Source organism: Uloborus diversus, chromosome 7, assembly GCF_026930045.1.
Source record: "Uloborus diversus isolate 005 chromosome 7, Udiv.v.3.1, whole genome shotgun sequence".
Taxonomy (NCBI): domain Eukaryota; kingdom Metazoa; phylum Arthropoda; class Arachnida; order Araneae; family Uloboridae; genus Uloborus; species Uloborus diversus.
In genome coordinates this window covers 169,056,047-169,074,449 of record NC_072737.1, presented here as the reverse complement: position 1 = coordinate 169,074,449, position 18,403 = coordinate 169,056,047, and the positions used below count along the sequence as shown (strand labels likewise).

The 18,403-nt window shown below is 33.2% G+C and overlaps 1 long non-coding RNA gene across 1 annotated transcript in view; it reads right to left on the bottom strand.

The window, feature by feature from the left end:
• The window catches only part of LOC129226640 (uncharacterized), a 101,132-nt gene extending 85,517 nt beyond the window's left edge, over positions 1–15,615 (bottom strand). Inside the window, exon 1 of the long non-coding RNA XR_008580810.1 lies at positions 15,526–15,615. This is a non-coding gene — a long non-coding RNA (uncharacterized LOC129226640). The remainder of the gene's footprint in view (positions 1–15,525) is intronic.
• Positions 15,616–18,403: the final 2,788 nt, after the last annotated feature.

The following is an 18,403-nucleotide window of genomic DNA, read 5'->3' as shown; positions in this document are numbered from 1 at the left end:
AGGAACGTTTTCCGATAAAAGTCAGTAACCTTTCTGAAATATTGGGAAATCTTCCCTGTTAAAGCTAGCCGTGAACCTTCAAGAAACATTAAATAGATTTAATGTGTATTTGATTAAAACCTTCCTGATTTACGAAGAAAGCTCCAGAAGCATTAACACAACCATGGCCAAAGCTACACGAAAATTGCAAGCAAGAACCAAGCATACTTCTTGCCTCGCAACGCTGCAGCTATCCACTGCCATATTTGCTCCCATTGGGAACTTAGTCACTCTGGACGGGCCGTTATCAAGCTAAAGCAGATACACTTAATAAACACACTCAGTCAATCTTTAAACTGGTAGCAAAAAATGTCTTTCACACCAGTGAGAAGTCCGCATTCGTGCATCATTTAGCAATTCAGGAACCTTTTTTGCGAAGATACTTGATTTTACGGGGAAATAGGTGAAACCCTCTGGAATCCCGAAATGTTCCACGGAAATAACCAGTAATATTTCGGAATTGTTTTACAGTGTGGTCCATAAGATATAAGCTACAACTATTTTCGAAAAGTTGATTAATTTTAGTGTTCAACTCTGAAATATTTGAATAACTAATCACAATAAATACATTTAAATCTCAAAGTAATTTTGAATAAAAGAAGCAGCATGTCAGTATGAATTCAGATGAGTCATTCTCATAAAAACATAAGTTTTTTAAGTTCAGAAAAATTAAAGTGGGTGGAACCAGATGAAATCTTTTATAGAGATAGATATAATGTAAGGGCTTTATAAAAAAATATTGGTCCAGAGGAAAAAAAATGTTTTTTTTAATACAGTGCTGGCCAAATAGTTAGACTAAAGAGTTTTTTTTTTTTTTTGATTTTTTGTACACTATTTGCACTAAAATAATATTTATTTCACTGTTAAAGTACAGTACATACTGTACACTGATTATTACGTTATTTTAGCATAATTTAATGTTTGCAGGTGGCAGCACTGTCTGCTTTGTTTATGTTCTTTGCTTATCTACCTACCAGGAACATAACCTCAATCAGCTTAAACAGTTCACTAGTTCTTTTTATTATTGTTCTAATATATTTAAAGTTAGTTTTAAATAATTAGTGAGTATGTGTATGTGAATATATATAATAGTGAGTATAAACAATTTTTTACCTCCTTTTTTAAAAAGTTAAGAAATGGTGTAAACCTTGTGAAAAGTATGCCAAAAAGACTTGAAATGCTCATCAAGAACAAGGGAATGCATACTAAGTATTAGGTAATTATTTCACTGTTCGTTAGTGTGTCTATAGTTATGCAATCAATAAAGAATTTACTTTTAAAAGTCTTTGTCTAATAATTTGGCCAGCACTGTAGTTAGTATTATGCTCTGACTTAATCATTATTCCCTCACTAGTGAGGAACGACGACATGTTTCATACTGTCAGCCCCGCTTAATCGGGAAACGGATGAACAAATACCCCGCTTATACGAATAAAACCTCCCGGCACCGAATATTTCCCCATAGACGCAATGTTAAAGATCCCCGCTCTATCGAATAATTTCCTCGGATAATCGAATAATATTAATCAGCTTTCGCAAATATTTTTGTTGAGAATATTCTTGAATGAATAACAAAGAAATTAAGTACGAACAGTTACTGACATACAAATATTAAGTAATATTTATCGCTGACAATAGGCGAGAAAAACAACATTTACATTCTATCAAAAAGTTTCCACTCTTTTATCAAATTTATTTTATCTTTGTTATTAAAAAAAATATATAAAAAATAGTGCAGTAGATAATTAAGTTAAATAACAAAAATAAATATACACATTTTAGACGATGATAAATTGATTAATATTAATATAAGATACAGAAGACGAGGAGGGGAAAAAAGAGTCAGAAAACTATTCCCTAAAGACCTTGAGCAAGCAGTACCCTATTACGGAATTAAAAAAAAATAATGTTCTGAAAAAAAAAGTGCTTAAACAAAGATTTCATAACTCAAGTTATAAGTTACTTTTTACAATTTTCAGATGTAGTATTTGTCAAATTATTAAATTACTAGCCGCCTGCGGCGACCAGCTGGTTCACCTTCTTACGCCATTCGCCTTTCTGTGCAAGCAGCCACCTACGTCGGCTGTTTGGCTAACTTGTCATTTACCTTTTTACTTCAAGTTTGCCGCCTTCGGCGGCTGTTTAAATACATTAAGCAGCAGTATTAATCAATCCATCTCTATCTTTTTTTTTGTGCCATTCACATTTTTGCGCCAAGATTGCCGCCTTCGGCGGCTATCTACCTTTACGATCTATCTCTAAATTTTCTTATCCACCCCTACTTATTTTAACCTCCCGGCCATCTATACATATAAAAAAATAAGATGTTTGTGTGTGTGTGTGTGTGGCGCGCATCCCGGGAAAACGGTAAGGCCTAGAAAGATTAAATTTGGTATACAGGTGTAGTTTTTGCTGAAATGTGCACCTCGGGCTTCGATTTTTGATATTTTAATTAGAAAAAAAGTTATTTAATGTTTTATGAGATTTTTAGCACTTTTTAGTACTTTTAACCTCACAGACCCCGAACCAATCGCGCCAGACAAATATTTTTGGTACTATAGTGTCGGAAATTTAATTTTAAATATGATGAACAAAAAAATTTCGAAGATAGAGCAATTTTTGTATTTTTTATGAATTTTTGAAGAAACCTTTAATTTGCATGTTTTTCTGGGTTTTATTTTTTTCTAATATCATCCTGCGAGAAGTATCAAAGCCTCATTTCTGAAATTTAAGTTGGTAATAGTAAAAACATTTCGCCCTCCTTCAGAAGAAAAAAGTTCTTAAAAATACGCAATAGTTTTTTTTTTTTACAATTTTTTTAATGCTGAACACATCATGTCCTTTCACGCATCAGTCGAAAAAAGCGTTCTTCAATCTTTTATGCCTGTGACGTCACTACTTGGGTTTCGATTCGATATTTACGATGAATCTTAATCGCAAGCAATGTTAATCTTTTTTTTTACTATATAGCTTAGTTCTACATTTTCTGACGTGATGTCCACGCATTTTTTCGGCAGCGCTTCCTTTTTTTATTTCCTCTTTTTTTTGTTTTATTTAGGGATTGCATTTATTTTTTTTCCACCCCCCCCCCAAGCTGGACCTTTCGCTGTATCTATATTACGTTGCATTTCATAGTTGTGCGCATTAATTCAATAAAAACAGCGAGATTTTTTTAATCTTTGTCAAACGCTACTTTTTGCACACTACGGGGAATTTGAGCTTTTTTTTTTTTTTTTTGCTCTACTTAAATAAAAAAAAGCGGTTTTTTGAGTGTTCTTTGTTTTTATTAGGAAATGGGTGAGGAGTTCAAAATAAATAGAGATGGATAAGAAAATGTAGAGATAGATTGTGAAGGTAGATAGCCGCCGAAGGCGGCAATCTTGGCGTAAAAATGTGAATGGCACAAAAAAAAAAGATAGAGATGGATTGATTAATACTGCTGCCAAATTTATTTAAACAACCGCCGAAGGCGGCAAACTTAAAGTAAAAAGATAAATGACAAGTTAGCCAAACAGCCGCCGTAGGTGGCTGCTTGCACATTGGATGTCAATGCCCCCTCCCTCCCCCACATACACCATGACTTTGAAAAAACAATGCTTTCACATAAAAGTGTAAGTGCATTTTGTTATTTTTCGACCAAATTTGCATGAAGAGTACGTCGTTTGCGTCTCCCCTCCCCCTCCTTTAAAAATATTCCAAACGACGAAACTGGAGACAGATCTAGAAAATATTTTATTCAAATTATTAGTGATATCGATAGATATAGATTGATTGACAGCGCCACGAAATTTATTTAAGCAGCCGCCGAAGGCGGCACCCCTGGCGTAAAAAGGCGAATGGCGTAAAAAGGCGGACCAGCTGGTCGCCGCAGGCGGCTAGTTTCCTAATAAAAACAAACATCACTCAAAAAACCGATTTTTTTTTAATTTAAGTAGAACAAAAAAAAAAAAAAAAAAATCCCCGTAGTGTGCAAAAAGTAGCTTTTGACAAAGATGAAAAAATCTCGCTGTTTTTATTGAATTAAATGGGCACAACTATGAAATGTAACGTAATATCGATACAGCAAAAGGTCCAGCTTGTGGGGGGGTGGGGATGGAAAAAGAAATAAATGCAATCCCTAAATAAAACAAAAAGGGAAAGAAAAAAAAGCAAGCGCTGCTGGAAAAACACGTGGTCACACGTCATAAAATGTAGAAGTAAGCTATATAGTAAAAAAAAAAAAAAAAAAAGATTAACATTGCTTGCGATTAAGATTCCATCGTAAATATCGAATCGAAATCCAAGTAGTGACGTCACAAGCATAAGAGATTGAAGAACGCTTTTTTTCGACCGATGCGTAAGGAGACATAATGTGTTCAGCATTAAAAAAATCGTAAAAAAAAACTATTGCGTATTTTTAAGAACTTTTTTCTTCTGAAGAGGGCGAGATGTTTTTACTATTACCAACTTAAATTTTAGAAATGAGGCTTTGATACTTCTCGCAGGATGATATTAGAAAAAAATAAAACCCAGGAAAAACTGCAAATTAAAGGTTTTTTCAAAAATTCGTAAAAAATACAAAAATTGCTCTGTCTTCAAATTTTTTTCATTAATCATATTTAAAATTAAATTTCCTACCCTACAGTACAAAAAATATTTGTGTGGTGCGATTGGTTTGGGGTCTGTGAGGTAAAAAGTACTAAAAAGTGCTAAAAATCACATAAAACATTAAATAACTTTTTTTCTAATCAAAATATCAAAAATCGAAGCCCGAGGTGCACATCTTCAGCAAAAACTGCACCTGTATACCAAATTTCATCTTTCTGGGGGTTACCGTTTTCCCGGGATGCGCGCCACACACACACACACAAACATCTTATTTTATTATATGTATATAGATTAAACTATTTTGTTTATATGTAGCTTATTTCAAAAACTCTTTTGCAATAACATTAATCTTTACTAATAATAAAGTTGAAAGTCTGTCTGGATCTCCGTCTGTCTGTATGTCTGGATGTCTGTGACGCGCATAGCGCCTAGACAGTTCGGCTGATTTTTATGAAATTTGGCACAAAGTTAGTTTGTAGCATGGGAGCGTGCACCCCGAAGCGATTTTTCGAAAATTCAATTTTGTTCTTTTTCCATTCAAATTTTAAGAAAATTTTACCGAGCAAATTATCACAGCGTGGAAGAGTAAATTACGAAATTATCATAACGTGGAACCGTAACAATGGCGATCAAATGAACGTAACGAATTGGCGAGAAGTTCATCACCCATTATTTGTAAATATACAGGCGAATCAAATGACCTTTTTATTTTCAAATACGGGCAAAGCCGTGCGGGTACCACTCGTTATTTCCATAAAAAAGCTATTGATTTATTACTATTGTGTTTTGAGACAAATGTTGTCAATTTAGAAAGGTGAATAAAAAAATTCCCCACGCAATCAAATACCCCGCTTAATCGAATAATATTTCATGGAACCGACGATATTCGATTAAGCGGGTAGCTAGTGCTTGATACTAGTAGTGACACCTATCTAATCTATACATATAATAAAATAAGATGTTTGTGTGTGTGTGTGTGGCGCGCATCCCGGGAAAACGGTAAGGCCTAGAAAGATGAAATTTGGTATACAGGCGTAGTTTTTGCTGAAGTTGTGCACCTCGGGCTTCGATTTTTGATATTTTAATTAGAAAAAAAGCTATTTAATGTTTTATGTGATTTTTAGCACTTTTTAGTACTTTTAACCTCACAGACCCCGAACCAATCGCGCCAGACAAATACTTTTGGTACTATAGTGTCGGAAATTTAATTTTAAATATGATGAACAAAAAAATTTTGAAGATAGAGCAATTTTTGTATTTTTTATGAATTTTTGAAAAAACCTTTAATTTTCATGTTTTCCTGGGTTTTACTTTTTTTTAATATCATCCTGCGAGAAGTATCAAAGCCTCATTTCTGAAATTTAAGTTGGTAATAGTAAAAACATTTCGCCCTCTTCAAAAGAAAAAAGTTCTTAAAAATACGCAATAGTTTTTTTTTTTACAATTTTTTTAATGCTGAACACATCATGTCCTTTCACGCATCAGTCGAAAAAAGCGTTCTTCAATCTTTTATGCCTGTGACGTCACTACTTGGGTTTCGATTCGATATTTACGATGGAATCTTAATCGCAAGCAATGTTAATCTTTTTTTTTCTTTTACTATATAGCTTACTTCTACATTTTCTGACGTGATGACCACGTGTTTTTTCGGCAGCGCTTGCTTTTTTTCTTTCCTTTTTTTTTGTTTTATTAAGGGATTGCATTTATTTCTTTTTCCATCCCCCCCAAGCTGGACCTTTCGCTGTATCTATATTACGTTACATTTCATAGTTGTGCGCATTTAATTCAATAAAAACAGCGAGATTTTTTTATCTTTGTCAAACGCTACTTTTTGCACACTACGGGGAATTTGAGCTTTTTTTTTTTTTTTTTGTTCTACTTCAATAAAAAAAAAGCGGTTTTTTGAGTGTTCTTTGTTTTTATTAGGAAATGGGCGAGGAGGTCAAAATAAATAGAGATGGATAAGAAAATGTAGAGATAGATTGTAAAGGTGGATAGCCGCCGAAGGCGGCAATCTTGGCGTAAAAATGTGAATGGCACAAAAAAAAAAGATAGAGATGGATTGATTAATACTGCTGCCAAATTTATTTAAACAACCGCCGAAGGCGGCAAACTTGAAGTAAAAAGGTAAATGACAAGTTAGCCAATCAGCCGCCGTAGGTGGGTGCTTGCACATTGGGTGTCAATGCCCCCCTCCCTCCCCCACATACACCATGACTTTGAAAAACAATGCTTTCACATAAAGTGGAAGTGCTTTTTGTTATTTTTAGACAAAATTTGCATGAAAAGTACGTCGTTTGTGTCTCCCCTCCCCCTCTTTTAAAAATATTCCAAACGACGAAACTGGAGACAGAGCTAGAAAATATTTTATTCAAATTATTAATGATATAGATAGATAGAGATTGATTGACACCGCCACGAAATTTATTTAAGCAGCCGCCGAAGGCGGCAACATTGGCATAAAAAAACGAATGATACTGATTTATAGAGAAAAACATTGATTAATGTCGTCGCTAAATTGTTTAAGCAGCCGCCGAAGGCGGCACCCCTGGCGTAAAAAGGCGAATGGCGTAAAAAGGCGGACCAGCTGGTCGCCGCAGGCGGCTAGTATTTAATATAACTTTCATACAAATATTCTCAAACGAGGAAGTAACTTACTATTATTCAGTTTTCATGTAACATTTTATTTTATTTAACTAAAAACTGATGTGGGTGAATGACGACGCAAAAAACCTCGTCTGGTTTTACGCTTTTATAAAGATTTCAGGAAAAACTTTCCAACAATTAAAGACGCAAATATCTGGCACAATATTTGGGGGGGGGGGGGGGGCTACCAGCTTGAAGTCTATTTGTCTAAAAAAAATTATTTCGCTGCGATTCTGGGAAGGAAATTGACTGTTGTGAAGGAATAACACTACACTGTTAAAAATTGTCCGGAAAATTCACGGTAATTGTTACTGGCATCCATGTTGCCAGTAACTATTACCGTAAAAATCGAATGTTACCGTAAAATTTTACGGTTTTCTCGGTAGGTCACAGCAGCCAATTGGAGCTGGGCTCGCTTATTTTTCCGGTATAAATTACAGTAAAAATCAGCGATGCGTTAAATCCGCCATCTTATAGTAACAATTACCAGAAAATCTTCCTGAATTTCTAACAGTGTACCTGCCCCCCCCCCCCTGGGGACAAATTTAAAAACAATTACGTAAACTAATTTTAATAAAAATTTATTTTTAATGATTTTTAAAATAAATTATTTAATATTTTGAAATAAAAACAGAAAAATGTGTACTTATTGTTTGTTTGCTAAGAAAAAGTTTTGCTTTTTTTTTTAAAATAATAGTGGGGTCAAGTGTGGGAATAGCACTTGGGGATTTTTTAGACTTTCATTAAAGGCATTTAAAGTAAAATATATAGTAATTTTTCCTGAATTATGTTGTTAAACTCTATTCTGAAAAGTATTTATGCCCTTAAAAATTTGCATAAGTCATAAAAAATTCGTAAATTATAACAAAGACATGAAAATGACGGTTTTTATGAGAATAACCCATATGTATTCCAAATGCGATGCTTTTAATTAATTTAGTTATTTAACTCTCCACGTATATGTGTATACTAAAGTATTAAGGGTAGTACATAAGTCATTTATGAACGATCTTTAAATATTTTGACCACTTCGTGCAACATAGTGGACAAATATAAGGCTTTAAAAAATCATTCTAATATTAAGTCATTTATGAACGATTTTAAAATATTTTGACCACTTCGTGCAACATAGTGGACAAATATGAGGCTTTAAAAAATCATTCTAATCTTAAGTCATTTATGAACGATCTTTAAATATTTTGACCACTTCGTGCAACATAGTGGACAAATATAAGGCTTTAAAAAATCATTCTAATATTAAGTCATTTATAAACGATTTTAAAATAGTTTGACCACTTCGTGCAACATAGTGGACAAATATAAGGCTTTAAAAAATCGTTCTAATCTTAAAGAAAATTTACAGTTACAGAATGAGCATGAAATGGAAAAAATATTTTAAAACTGCTTTTCTACCTGCAATTTCAAGCGAAGTAGTCTATCGTCACCTCAGAGCAACAGTAAGACACCTAGTCCCAGTAATAACACTAATATATCTTTCTGTGTTACTCTGAGGCGAAGATATATTCTTGCCAAACTTTGTGAGACATTTGACGCAAAAATAAGTCGGTAAAAATGATGCCAACTTATTGATACAACAGAATGGACATTAAAAAGTTCAAATCAACTGTCAGAAAAAAAAACTCACCAAGTTTGTTGGCTTTCAAAGTAGCTGACTAGTCACGGAAGCTATTAGTTTTATGTAAAAGGTATAATAAAGTAGGTAATTTATTTAGTTGCACTTCAGCCTATATTAAATTTTATTTTAACTCCTAATGATTTGAATATTCTCCTTCTTGGTTAAAAGAATATTTTTGAACCCTTCAATAAACTACTTTCCCCCAAACAATTGATATTTGATTACATGCAACTCAATGACAATAAAAAAAAATCATAAAAATATGATTAATTGGTGGTAATTGCTAAATTTGATTTTCAAAATTTGTCACATTAGCTGTACCATTTTTGTGAAAATGATTCATAAATTCGAAAATACTTTTTAAATAGATCCTTAATGTGCTAAATGCATCTGGAATTTAAATCAAATCATCTTTCAATGGTGCTCAAGGTCAAAGTTATACTTATTTTTACAAAGTTATACTTCGTCTCATCCCCTTCCCCCCTTTTTAGCCTACTTTCCCAGTAAAAGTCAGAAAAAGGAGAAAAAAGCATGAAAGAAGGCTTAATGCATCTTAAAAATATCGCGAAAAACAAAAAAAAAGTCAAAAATAAATAAAATAATTAAATAAATATCGAAAAATTAAAAATTGGAAAGTAGGGTATTGAGATGGGGGAAAATGTCTGTCGGTCTGTCTGTCTGTCCCCCCCCCCTAATGACTTTTAAATTAAAAGTCCGATTCGAACAAACTAGGAAAAAGCTTTTGATGAAAAACTTGTATATAAAATATCTTTTTGATTTGAAGAATTTTCCGTTCAATTTTGAACAGTTCAAATCCCTTAACATTAGCGCCTACGGGGAAACTTAAAGTCAATGTAGATTCCGTACTTGAAGGCGGATTTTTTTCAAACAAATTTTGTTGGAAATAGCTCTTGACGTATCTTATGTTTCTACATAAAGATATGCGCAGACGATTATTTTATTTTATTTATTTATTTATTTATTTTTTTTTTTTTTGACAATGAAAAGTATTTCTTTAAGTTGACATTTTATTGTTTTTATTTATTTTGGTAAGTGCATTAATTCATTTAAAAATTATTTTTGGCAACAGGGGAAAAAGAAACGATTTTTTTTTGATACGATGTATTTATTTTAATGAACTTATTAATTTTAATTATTATTTTTTCGTTTTGAAAGCTGTTAAAGAATTTTTTTAATGGAAAAAAGTGTATTAGCTACTTTAGGAAGTCATACATTAAAGGTATGCAAATGATGACATACCTTTAATGTATGACTTCCGGTCCAATCATTTTACTGAGGAAAAAGACAATGGGGGCTTAGAGAGAACTACAAACAATCACGACAAAAGCAAGAAATGCTGCCTTTTAATAAATTAAGCATTAAGATATTTCTTTGTTGCAAATTTATTTTCTTGAATTAAATGGCTCATTAAAGCATCACTAAAATATATTGAAAACACACCTCAGAAGGTTGATAGAGGCAATTTTATAGAAGCACGCATAGTCTCTAATAAAAGGTATAAAGAAGGGAACTTACCTGGATTTATACATGTTAAAATGAGATAAAGTAACTATTGAACATAGCGCATTTAACATACTCGTAAATCCTGTAATTGCATGCTACGAATTATGAGAGCGATTACAGACTCAAGTCATTGGGGCTCGGTTACATGTCTTTTATTATGATAGATGGAGAAGAACTGAAAGCTGCAGGAGGTTCAGAAAAAGTTGATCAAGATGCATCTGCTACTTACAAATTTTGTTAAATGTGATGGAAAGTTTATGGAATTTTGTTGTAGTAGAATGGAACGAGCTCAGGTTTCCAGTGATATCTGTTGATGTGAAAGAAGGAGAAGATTCAACCACACCGCAAGCTAATGTTGCGAGCATGGAACGCACCAGCACGTTTTGGAAGTAGCCGAAAAGTTAGAAAATTTATGAATGGTATTCTGTTAAATAAAATATTCAACCTCCAACACCAATAAAAAGATAGATGGTTCACGCCGGTAATTTCTGAGACAATCACTAAGTATGCACATACATTTTTAAAAAATAATTTTCTTTAAAAGAATAAGTGTGACTCAAACTTTTTGTAAAATGTATTTTTCTTTTAAATAAAGTTTTTCTCATGAACGCACTGCTTTCTCTTGGACCAAAAACCACTTTGGGCCAAAGTAACCTAAACGCAAGGGTGTCCAAAATAAAAAAAATTAAAAAGGGTAACAATACACTGTTGAAAATTTCGGAAACTTTTATGGTAACTATTACTGTAAAATGGAGTATTTACAGTACATCAAAAAGTACAGTAAATTTTACCGAGAAAAATAAACGATTGCAGCGCCAATTGATATACCACGTTACTTACAGTGTAAAGCAAATAACACAGTATTTCCCCTCACTTGACGTGTCCCAACTCGTATGGGGGCAGCAAAGCCGCCTGCCAATCCGAAGGTCCCGAGATCGAACCTGCAGCTTGCATTTTGCATTTTTAAACTCTCGTTTATTCTACCTTAAGAGTTTATAGTAAAATAGGATTTTACGGTAAAAGGTACTGCCAACATGGATGCCAGTAACTTTAACTGTAAAATTTCAGGATTTTTTTTAACAATGTACTTTCAAACAAAGTTATCAGTATTTAAAAATTAAATTTAGAGAACTCTATAGATGGGTCAGAAAGATTTCCATAGCTTGAAAATATGAATACTGTAGGCTTTCTGTTTAACGACGCTCTATTTAACGACTTTCTCTATTTAACGACGGCTTTTCACGGTCCCAGATGGTCCACGATAGCGTTAAAAGTATTCTATTAAAGGGCACTTTCTACTTAAGGACGACTTTTTGTGGTCCCTTGAAAGCCGTTGAACAGAGAGCCAACTGTAGTTACAAAATTATTGAGACAACAGGAGTAAATACATGAAATACACTGCTAGCTCAGTCATTTCCAGCCGAGGACTGCAGTTTCGAGCTTATTAGCACTCATCAGCCCGGCATAGGAAAGTGACTGAGCTGGAGGTGGAAAATCTCTTTAGGAAGCCCAGAGTGCCAAACAAACAGGTAGCTAACACAGAATTAGCACTGATCAGACGATTGACCGAAGCAATGGTTCGGTTCAACTCGAATATTGAAGGCAAGACAGGTATATTCAGTAAGTTACCGCCCTATAGCCAGAGCTAAGGCAGAAATACATGAAATACACCGCCAGCTCAGGCAATTCCAGCCGAGGACAGCAATTTTGTGCTTATTAGCACTCATCAGCCCGGCATAGGAAAGTGACTGAGCTGGAGATGGAAAAACCTCTTAAGGAAGCCACGAAACTGCAGTTCTCGGCTGGAAATGACTGAGCTGGCGTTGTATTTCATGTATTTCTGCCTTAGTCCTGGCTAATGGGCGGTAACTTACTGAATTTACCATGATGGCCTTCGATGTTCGAGTCGAACCGAACCATTGTTTCGGCCACTCGTCTGGTCTGAGCTAATTCTATATTAGCTACCAGTTTGTTTGGCACTCTTGGCTTCCTTAAGAGGTTTTCCATCTCCAGCTCAGTCACTTTCCTATGCCGGGCTGATGAGTGTTAATAAGCACGAAACTGCAGTCCTCGGCTGGAAATGACTGAGCTGGCGGTGTATTTCATGTTTTTCTGCTTTAGCCCTGGCTAATGGGCGGTAACTTACTGAACAGGAGTAAAGTTCAAAAGTGTGAGCCAAATTAGCCCGTGTTTACGGTACTTTAAGGAAAGAATATTTTCTGGGCAATTAAATTTTAATAATTTTATCATTTTTTGCACAATACATCTTGAAAAGACTCCGAATATGTTAGATTTGTGCTCCTATTTTATGAGATACGTCCTTTACCGAACAAAAGAAATTATTCAAATAATTTTTATTTAAATATTCAAAATTTTATTGTAATACATAGAAGTCTGGTCTATGTTCTTCATAGCGTTCATATATTGAAACAAAAATTTGACATATCTGGATTTCGTTAAAGGGTGTTTTGTGCATCAATGATCCATCTGCTATTTTGAAACTCAAAATTGTATTGTATTACATATAAGTTCGGTCTTCGTTCTTCAAAATGTTAATGCAATAAAAAAAAGAGTCTAACATACTTGGAATCATTGATGGGTGTTTTGTGCAACAGTGAAACGTTTGCTACCTTGGAATTGTCCCTCTTTAGATTCAATGAGCCGTGATAACGGCATTTGTGAACTTTTAAAATGTTACATTAAAAATTGCGAAAGTTGCCCAAAATTGAGAGTTCTGACAACTTAGTAACAAGAAATCTATAGGTGTTTTTTTCCCGATTTTTAAAAGCTTCCTTTGTTGTCAAATTTCAGTCACCTTTTTTTTTTTTCCAAAATATGTTATGCAGAGTTAGCATAAAAGAATTTTAAAATTTATATTTCATAAACTTAGCACTAAAAATAAACTGTTCAAGTGTTTTTGAACGTACGTAGCACGTTCCACGCTAGTGCTGAAAGAAATTCCTTTTTTTCCTGGGGGGGGGGGGTCTGTCTTAAGTCTTTACACGCGTATAAACTACTGTATTAGGAATGGCAACAATGTTAAATCCAAAACCTCTGGGGTGTGCTTTTACCCCTCCCCCCCTCTCACTTCGCTTTGCCACTGATGCTCTGCATCGCTGGATTGGCGATGCAGGTGATGATGATTTACCCTTTATACGTTGGTCAGCCAGACCCCCAAACCTAACTCCACGTGATTTCTTTTTTTATGGTGTATCGGCTAAGACAGTTTATATACACCACCATTGCGTGCAACATTGCAAGAACTGAAGGATCGTATACGTGTAGCATCCAGGGTTGGCAAGTTTCTGCCGAGGCGGTTAAAACCACTGGTAGAAACCGGTTAAAACCGGCATGGCAAAAACCACTTTCTGCCACATTTGCGGCAGAAACTGGCAAAAACTCGCAAAATGAAATATTAATTCTTGATATACAACAGAAAATGCATGGAAAAAATAATTAAGTGTTAACCAAAATACTCTAATTTTATTACAAAATTATCACAATTCAGAATTGTTGGAACCCTGCAATTGCCTCTTCGAAAAAGTGGTTTTAAAAGTCTTAACGGGTTCTCAATTTAATACGCACAAATGATAAATTTTAGAATATTCTTGAAACAGAAAAGCTAGCAGACAATGCATCAAGAAGTAAGCAATGTTCGTGAAACTTTCATCTTTGTATAACTGGTCCACCATGTAGTAACTGGGGTTGTGGTAAAGAATTTGACTAGAAAAATAAGTTTTGAGAAATGGGACCAATTTGTTTTGCAAAGCTGTGACATTAGGTACGAAATTCTAGGCAAGTAAAATTCTGGCACTTTCTTCTTGAAGCACATGACATGATAATTTCAATCAAAAACAATTTAGAGGAAACATATAAGTGAGCACATTACAATCAGTAATGCCTGTTTCATTCTGTATGTCACTCTTCTTTCCTAAGCACTCCCGTATGATTTTTCATCCTTTGGTAAATTATTTCAAATACTACGAGCCTCTGCAATTGAAAAGTTCCTTTTCTGAACTAAATCAAGGGCACTAGCATTGGATTTTATTTTTTTAAATGATGAAATGATGTTTAATTTTTTTAGTATACTAAAACAAATATCATTTACTAATTACTTGAGTTATTAAAGACACTTTTAAGTATTTGCCAGTTCCTGCCGGTTGTTACCGGTTATAACCAGTTCCTGCCACTGGCACGGCAAAAACTATTTTCTGCCGGCAGAAAGCCAACCCTGGCAGCATCACAAAAAAAAAAAAAGAAACTCTCCAAAATGTATATTAGGTGTGTGTCGCGTAACGAAAGGCGCACACGTTGAACATTTGTGAGTAAAAAAAAAAGAAAAATTGGGCAGTTTATCTTATGTAACGTTTATAGTGTTAAGTGTAATAGTTTGTGAAATATACATTTTTAAAACTGGTATGTTCTTTAATTCTAACCCTGTATATTACAAACCATTATTGCTTTAACTTCATGGAGTACTAGTAACAAGAGGGAACTGAACGGATTTCGCTATTACAATCAAGTGGGCAGAAGATAATAAGAGTTTATCTTCTTGCTCTGACTTTTTTTTTTCCTTTCGACTTGTTATTGAAATCTCTTTCACCAGAGCACACACGAAGCGTTTTACACTTAATAGCATCAAGTGTATGTGTGTGTATTCCATCTGTTTCTTTCAAACAGATAAGTAAGAGCATTCAAGTTTCAACCTGTGCGTTTATAGCTGCGGTTAAATTGTGAGAAACAAGTACTTCATACGTTTGATAGATTTCTGAAAGATATTGCAGAAAAATGACCATAATTAAAAAATAAAACTAGTTATCATTTGCTTTTTCGAAGTTTGCATCGATTAAAATTTTATTGAGGTATTTTAATTGCATAAGTTTAAAACTATAAAGTGCAAAGCTTATTTTTGATATACAATAAATAAATAAGTTAAGGAATAATAAACTAAAATTTATTCGAATTAAATACCTGATTATTAAATAAAACTCCACTGCACGGGTACAAAGAATAAAATTCAGACTTCTTGTGTGAGCAAATTGCTTTATTTATCATTGAAATCAAAATATGTAAAAAAAACTTAATAAGCTTACCGAAAAACTTTGCTTTCATGATTTTTTCTTCCTTTCAAAAGGTCTAAGAGACACATACACACATCACAAACAGGAATTTCCGAGCCGTCTGTAATAAATAAATTAATTAATAAATGAACTATTTTCGTTTTCACCAATAGAAAAGGGCATTGATATTTACCCTTTGTAGCTATTATTTGTAAAATATAAGAGGTAATTAAAAAGCTTACAAAAAATTAAAACGAAAAAGAAAAAAAGGTAACAAAGAAAAGAATTGCTCATTGAAGTGATTTTCTTAAATTCTGATTTAAGTGATTTTCTTGACTTTATTTTACACTTCACAGTAATTTAGCGAGAGATTTCTCAAAAGAGATAACTTTTAGTCTCAACGTTCGGATAATGATTGAAGTCTTCTCATCACTATAGATCATTTGTGCATATAAAATAACATGAAATACGGGGAAAAAATAGTTTCATTATTTGTGTAAGTATCTTCATGAGGAAAATTTTTACTTGACTAAGTAATATAAAGAAAACGTGTGTGTAAAAGTCCCACAAAATTAAAATAGATTGAATCCTTCAAGTCTCTTACAAGTAATAAACAATTTTTTTTTTTTTTTGAAGTCAATTCCTACCTTAAATTATCTTTAATTTACAACTATTTTATTTTCTACTATAACTAATAAAATTCCGAGATTGATTAATTAAGTTTAAACACTGAATTAATGTTTGAAAGAACTGAAAACGTCAAGTGGTCATCCACTACAAGTTTGAAAAAAAGTATTTGAACGTGAGTAGATGAATAAAAGGTATTTTATTATTGATTGATGTTTGAACAAGATATTTAAATATACATAGGGAGCGTGTGAATTAATAGTATTAATTGGAAAAAAATATTGCCAGTTTCTTTAAAAATAATACAAATTAGCAATTTTTTATTTAGAAGTGTTACGGTATCCAGTAGCATGCGTTTTCAAAAACATTTGATAGAAATATATGTATTTTCCAATTGCAATGAAAAAGAAATAATATTCTATATAATTTAAGAGACGTTGACTTGCATCATTTAAAAACATTGCCCCCAAGATGAAACGGCTCCATTCCGACTTTAAAAACGATGCAATTACAAAAGAGTTTCATGCCTTGTGTTGAATAGGAAACAATACTTCCATTTTGTTTGAAACGAAAAGAAATTAAATTTCATTTTAGTGCCCCTTTTACCGCTCTTTCGTTAAAGAGAGCAACAGTATTTTAATTTCCATATCGCTAAAGATTATGAGCAGTTAAGAGCGATTTAATGCCCTACTTGGAAGTTTAAAATTGTACATTGAAGACTATTTAAAAGTTCGGAGAGCGACGAAATAAAATACTGTCTCACGCATTCCACTCTTTTCTTTTTCTTTTTTTCGTTTCGGAAGAAAGCAAAAGAAAAGTCGACGCACTAACGCCCGAAGCGTAGAGTACACTTCCTTTTGTGCTCAAAAGGTAGCGCTCGCATAACTCGCGGCAGCGTTGCCAGGTTTAAAAGTGCTATCTTCCCGCCTGCTGCTTTTGAAGAGCTTAATGTTTCGCCTCGTAGCCATTTTGGTAAAGGTACTGAAGTAAATAGGCAGCCAAAAGCAAGAGAAAAAAAATGTGCATTAACAGTAGTGAAAGATGATTGTTTGCTATAAAGATGATCACGGCGCACGATAAACAATTTTTTCCCTTAAACAAACTTTATAATCGAGATAGATACTGGCATTCACGCTACCACAATAACAGCATAAAAATATCAAATCAGTGTTTGCTTTATGAAAGATATATATTTCATAGACCGTGAAAGAGACCAGCGTTCATTTAAATTCGCGTTTAATATTAGTTTTTTTTTTCTTTTTTTTTATTAATGGTAGGCCTATAAAATAGTTCCGAAACACTTTACGGGCAAAAACCATTATGCTAAGCTATCATAAAACAGTTTGTAAAGGTGAAAAATGAGTATTTCTTTGGTAGAACAAGTTTCTTTTTTCTTCTGTATTTCTTGGAATATTCTTTCTAATAGCGACGAAGAGTGCTTAATTTATAGCACGGCCAATGAAGCTAATGGCATGATAAGCTACAAATCTGTTTCACACACACACAAGAATAGTTTTTAAACGGTAATATTTGAAAGGTAATTGTTATAAAAGCTTCTAAAATATTTTTAAACAAAATTTTGAGCTTATGTTGAATAAAGTGGTACGAAATGTTATCTGAAGAAAATCATCAAAAAGTTGCATCGAGTATTGCAAAATATTTTTATACAAAAATATAATTAATAAATAAATACACAAATCAGTAAAAATATCAAAACTTTTAAAGCGTAATTTACTGTACCACGATTTTTAAAAATTGAAAAATGACTACATGTGATATTTTGGGTCAATCCACACATTATTATTTTAGAAACATGCTGCTTGACTATTTTTAATTCTTTTATTACACGTACAGTGAAACCTGTGTAAGTTGACCACTTGTGGTGCAGTTCTGTGGTGGTCAACTTATAAAGGATGGAAGCGATTTTTTTTTTAATTTTTTGTCATTTCTTGCGTCATGTTTTCATTTTTTGACTAATTGACACTTACTCTCTCTGTTTAACTTACCCTTATTGTTTAACAATTCTTTAAAATAATAATAATAAATAATGTTATTTAAATATTTTTGTTTTTCCTCCTTGTATTTAATATATTAGACACTAGTTTTAGAAATTCCATATGTGCCAGCTAATTTTCTCTGGCTTTCTCCCTTTTTAATTAATTTTAATATTTCATACTTTTTATCAATCTCAAGTTCAACTAACTTTCTTTTTGAAGCCATTTTATGCAAAACTTATAATACAAATAGCAACAAGCTGGACTCTCCTAGTTCATTAAGGCAGGTG